Raw genomic sequence first — 6,083 nt, 5'->3', positions numbered from 1 at the left:
AACTAACACTATGGAGATAGAGTATTCACAAATAAAAATTATTTGGCTACTTTTTATTATTAAACAGAAACTAAATCATACCTGGGATATAATAATATTAATAATTATATATCAATATATTAATTTAACATCAATTCTTTAAGCCATATACGAGGTTTGTCAAAAAATATCAATTTTATTTAAGAGTAAAGGGCTACGGTTTTTATAATACCACGGATGAAAATAACAGTATTTGAGTAAGTTAGTCTGTAGGATATAGCTTATTGTCAGTTTGTAAATAATCACGCTACAATTCAGGGAGTATATGCGCTTACCTCTTCTTCGTCTTCTTCTTCTTCTTCTTCCTCTTCTTCTTCTTCTTCTTCTTCCTCTTTCTAAGCAATTCTGCTTGTTTATTAGCCGATTATTACCTCTATGGAAGGTCACTCCAGCTTTTATCTCTTGCTATTTCGACGTTCTATTCCATTCTATTTTTCTATTTAGTGTCCATTCGTTTATAAACTGTACGATACATTTTCTTCTAATGTCTTCACTTCTCTTTCGATCTCTCCGCGTATTTCCTGTAATTCTTCTCAGTACTCTCATCTCTGCCGTTTCCAGTAGCCTTTGCGTTGTGGTTGTATCGGGTCTTTTTTCTGAGGCATATGAACGGTACAGGAATAAAAGAGGCTCATCGACATTCTTTGAGTTTTACACCTTATTATGCTAAGTTGTTTCAAATTCTATGGCGAATCATCCAGTGCTTTTAAAAGTTGATAAGCGGGGATCATTTCGCTTATATTTCATGAAATTATAATCCCGTACAGGAATAAAAGGGGCTGACTGCGATAGAAACTAGTAAATAAGGGGCACATTGCAGGCTAAAAAGCGATAGAAGAGGCTGTTTATGTCTGTTCAGCCAAAGAACGTGCCCATTACCTGACCTTTTGAGAAATTCGCCATACTTTTAGTAACAACTGTTCATTGTTGCGTCATACTTTACTCTTATGCGTTCTCTGAAGAGAGATTATACGTTTTTGATGTCTGTGTTGTTTAGCTAAAATAGTGTTCGTAAGAATTAAAATGAGTAACGAAACTAGTATTGATAGTATGGGAGTGTGTGTAGAGCCAAAAACTAAGAAAAGAAAGTCACACAGACGGATGGCAGACGTTTTAAAAAATAAAACTCGCGAGTCATGAACGAAGAATATCATGTGAGTGTAAAAGGAAGTGTTTCGAGCAAATACCAGAACAAGCTCGACAAACTATACAGCAAAACTTCAATATTCTTAAATCTCATGATGTAAAAAATAGCTATTTGAGTGTTTTGATCTCAGTTTTGCCAGTTCAAAGACCGTCGAAGAATGAAGATGCACGCCATTATGACGCTGTCTACGAGTATAGGGTGCTCGCTATGATAGAGTCTCAGGCGACAGAGGTTACCGTATGTAAGAAAGCTTTTATGTCGATTCATGATACAACTAAGAAGAAAATTGAATATTTAGTCAGTAGTCTGAAGAAAACAGGGATCGCCCCAAGTGATAAAAGGGGAAACATGGAAACCACCACAGACTTGACGACGAAATTAAAAGTAAAGTACGCGGACACATCAACTCATTCAAGTTCAAGTTTAAGATTAAATTAAAGAGCATAGTGCTTAATTAGTCCATCTTATTCCACTACCTATTTCTGTATGTCCTGTAAGTTGTCCGTCCATTCTGATTTAAATTTTGTTGTTTTGGTAAAACTTTTTGATATCTTTTGATTCTTACTCTTTAAAATGCTTTCTTTAACTCAGTTAGATACAGAAATGCTGGTTTATTATACTCTATTAATTTCCTAGTAAATACTGAAAAAGTAATTAATATATTTAAGAATAAAAGGATAAGGTAAAAATTATTACGGATGTTTGCCATTTTTCGAGTAGCGCACGTGCAAAGTTAATTCGACGTCCTAAAAAATGTCTCACGGAGAAATTGATGTTAATCAAAATTTCATGATAAGTACTTACCAATTTTGATATTTCCGTATCTAGAACAACTAATATCGCATATCTCGTCTTAAATGATTTGTTGTGTAATTTAAGCTTAATTTATTTATTATTTTAATAATGTATTAAAAATAAAATAGTTTTTTTATAAATAAAATTCTGGTCACTTTTCTTACAGCCAGTTTACCACTTTCCCTTGACTAGACCTGCAATTTACAAGTAGAATTCGAAAATTACCTATTATTTATTTCCTGTTTACTTCAAAGCTACTTTTTATACTTTTTCGTTTGATTCAATCACCTTGTGTGTCTTAATTTTTAATGTAAAAACTTTAAACAAAAAATATAGAATGAAAGATTCTTCAGAAGAAAACAGAAACAACGTTTGAAGCGATCGGTGATTTTAAATGTCAGTTTCGCGCGAGAAATCAATATTTTAACTAAAATCAAAAAATATAGACGTAAATTTGACGACCTGTATTGATTAGAGTCTTCAATAAAGCTGTTAAATAAATAAACGTTACACGATTCTTGCCATTTTTTTCGATTATTAAGAGATCAATAAAATGTGTCACTTCCATGGATCGGACGCTGTGGAATTTTTATTTTTAGAGCCTAATTTTCAAAACTTGAACATTGGGCTTTTTGGGATATTGAGTTTTGTCAATAAATATAATCATAATCATCATCATTGGTGCTACAGCCCTATAAAAGAGCCTCGGCCTTCCCAAGTCTATTACGCCAGTCAGTTCTATCGATTGCCAACTGTTGCCAGTTTGCTGCGCCTATTTGTCTACCATCCTTATCTACACCATCCCTCCATCTGAGTTTTGGTCTACCCCTATTTCTACTTCCCACAGAATGTGACATAAGGATTCTTCTAGGAGGGCTGTTCTGCTGTGATCTTGCCAGATGTCCTGCCCATCTTAGTCTTCCTATTTTTATAAAGGATACTACGTCTTTACCACCAAATAAATGTTTATATCTGTGATATATCTCGTAGTTGTACCTCCTTCTCCAAACACCATTTTCACAGATGCCACCAAATATTCTTCTCAGGATCCTTCGTTCAAATATAAGCAGGAGATTTTCATCTGCCTTGGAAATGGTCCATGTCTCCGACCCATATGTCAACACTGGTTGTATGAGTGTTTTGTATATGGTTATTTTTGTTTTTTTGGCTTAAGTTTCTGTTTTTCATATGTCTACTCAGTCCAAAATAGCATTTGTTTGCTAGGATTATTCTTCGCTTGATTTCTTCTGTCATGACGTTCTCCTTGGTGATCAGGGAGCCTAAGTATGTAATTTTGTCCACCACTTCAAAGGTAGAATTATCAACCGTGAATTGGTGGCCGATGTTTCTGGCTCTATTGTTGGGTGTTGATGCCATTATCTTAGTTTTATTTTCATTTACTTGCAGACCCATATTTTTTGAGGCGTTTGACAAGGTGGTATACATTTCTTATGGGATAGAGGGGGGATAAAGGGGTAGAATGCGAATACATGGAGTTGATTCACGTTTACTCCAACTAGCCTCTTCTACTCAAATCCGACTCTCACCTTCACGCTGGTGTCCCCTGTTAACCGAGGAACCCAGCTGGAGATCTGGTATCCAACCCGGGTGGAAAGTTGGGTCGGGAACTGACGAGAGTGGGTGAAATGGCCCTCTGAAAAGGGGGTTTGGCGTTGGGTTAACTACCCAACCCGGTAAAACCCTATAGTTACGAAATCGAAAGTCAAAAATGCCGGACGGAAATCTCGACGACGACCTATGCAACGAAATAAGGACCTGAATAATGGAAATAATGATCTTAATGTATTTACCTGGAACGTTCGCACACTTAACGAACCTGGAAACATTCGCAAACTGTGTGACATATTAGCACAATATAATGCTGATATTACTGCAATACAAGAAGTACGATGGACAGGCCATGGCATAATCCAAAAAGCAAACTACAGTATATACTATAGTTGCCATACAACCAGACATGAATTTGGGACAGCCTTTATAGTCAATAATAACGTCAAGCACTTGGTTATAGATTTTAAGCCGATAAATCCGCGAATGAGCTGCTTAAGGATCAGGGGCAAGTTTTTTAGTATTAGCCTTATTAATGTACATGCCCCAACAGAGGACAAGCAAGACGAAGAAAAAGACAATTTCTATGATGAATTAGAAAGAACATATGACAATTGTCCCAGAAATAAGATTAAAATAGTAATCGGTGATCTGAACGCAAAAATCGGAAGGGAAGAAATATATCTACCGCACATTGGTAAATATAGTCTCCATAATAGTACTAATTCGAATGGACACCGAGCAGTCACCTTCGCAGCCTCAAAGAACATGATCGTAGGAAGCACATGTTTTCTACACAAAAAAATACATATGGGGACTTGGACCTCGCCTGATGGATTAACGAACAACCAAATTGATCATGTGATCATAGATGCTAGACACTTCTCCAACCTTATGGATGTTCGTAAATATCGAGGCGCCAATATTGATTCAGATTATTTTCTAGTTGGCACAAGAATTCGGGCTAGAATCTCAAATGCGAAGAAGGAGAGAAGTACCAAAACAAGGCGCCTTAATATTGAACTCCTCAAAAACCCGCAAACGGTAGAAAGGTTTCAAAACTATATCGAAACTAAATACATAACTAAAGAGAATCTAACAATTAGTGAACAATGGGAAACGTGTAAAAATTACATTAAAGACGCAGCAAATAACACTCTAGGGCCGCAAAGACCACCACCACGCAATGAGTGGTTCGATGCTGAGTGCGAGGACATTACAAGAAGAAAGAACAATGCATATAAACTAATGCAGCAAAGAAGAACCCAAGAAAAGGAACAAAAATATAAAGATCTCAGAAGAGAAGAGAAGTACATCCATCGGAGAAAAAAGCGAACTTATGAAAATAGAATATTGAAAGAACTTGAGGCATTAAAAAAGGGAAATCAAACAAGAAAATTCTATAAAAATCTAAATAAAGCAAGAAATGAATTTAAACCAAGGATCGGACTATGTAAGGATAAGGAGGGGCATATACTCAATACAAAAGAAGAAGTATTGAAAAGGTGGGTGGAACACTATAAAGAACTGCTTACTATCGAAGTAGAAGATCCAAATCAACCACCCCCAGGAGCAAACAACAATACACCATTGGAGCCTCCATCAATTCAGGAAGTACGGGTTGCAATAAAACACCTAAAAAATAATAAATCTCCAGGAAGTGATGGTATACCCGCGGAACTTATTAAATGTGGAGGTGCTACTCTGACTAATCATATATATAAAATCATACTGAGAGCCTGGAATGAGGAACAAATCCCAGAAGAGTGGTGTATTGGGATCGTTTGCCCGCTACACAAAAAGGGCGATGAATTAGAATGTAGAAACTATAGGGGAATAACTCTCCTTAATACAGCATACAAAATATTTTCGAGTATTTTATATGGTCACCTGAGTGAATATTCAGAGGAGCTTCTTGGCGAATATCAAAGTGGTTTTAGGTCTGGCCGATCAACAACAGACCAGATCTTTGTGCTAAGGCAAATACTGGAAAAAACCAGTGAATTCAATATCGACACATACCATCTTTTCGTAGATTTTAAATCGGCCTATGATGGTCAGGGGCGGCTGGTCCTATGAGGCAGGTGAGGCAGTGCCTCACCAGTATCAATCGACTATTTACGTTCTTTAACTACAATTTAACTTTTTGGAATTTTCTAAATAACTTTATTTTCATTATGATAAAAAATTAAAATATGTACACCCCTGATGTCTTATCTTTGTATATTTCTTCATAATCTACGGGCCGGACAAGGGACAAGCTTAAACCACAAAATATTAAATAAACAACGGCTCAATTTTCCGCGCCAGCTTCTAATATATCATCTGTGCATCTCATTCTCTCTTTAAAAATTATAGCCGCCGAGGCAAGCCTCACGGCATTGCTCTGTCTGACATATTAGACATCACATTATCTAGCGAAATTCAACATGATTTATTTATTTTCTGCCCACGATTTCACCGAACAAGAGAGGCATGCCGCATGCCGCTCTGGTTTGGTGTAGTTCTTAGCAGCGTTGCCGTTTGGGTACAA

Source organism: Diabrotica undecimpunctata, chromosome 4 (assembly GCF_040954645.1).
Source record: "Diabrotica undecimpunctata isolate CICGRU chromosome 4, icDiaUnde3, whole genome shotgun sequence".
Classification (NCBI taxonomy): Eukaryota; Metazoa; Arthropoda; class Insecta; order Coleoptera; family Chrysomelidae; genus Diabrotica; species Diabrotica undecimpunctata.
Note: the sequence above shows the minus strand (reverse complement) of the source record.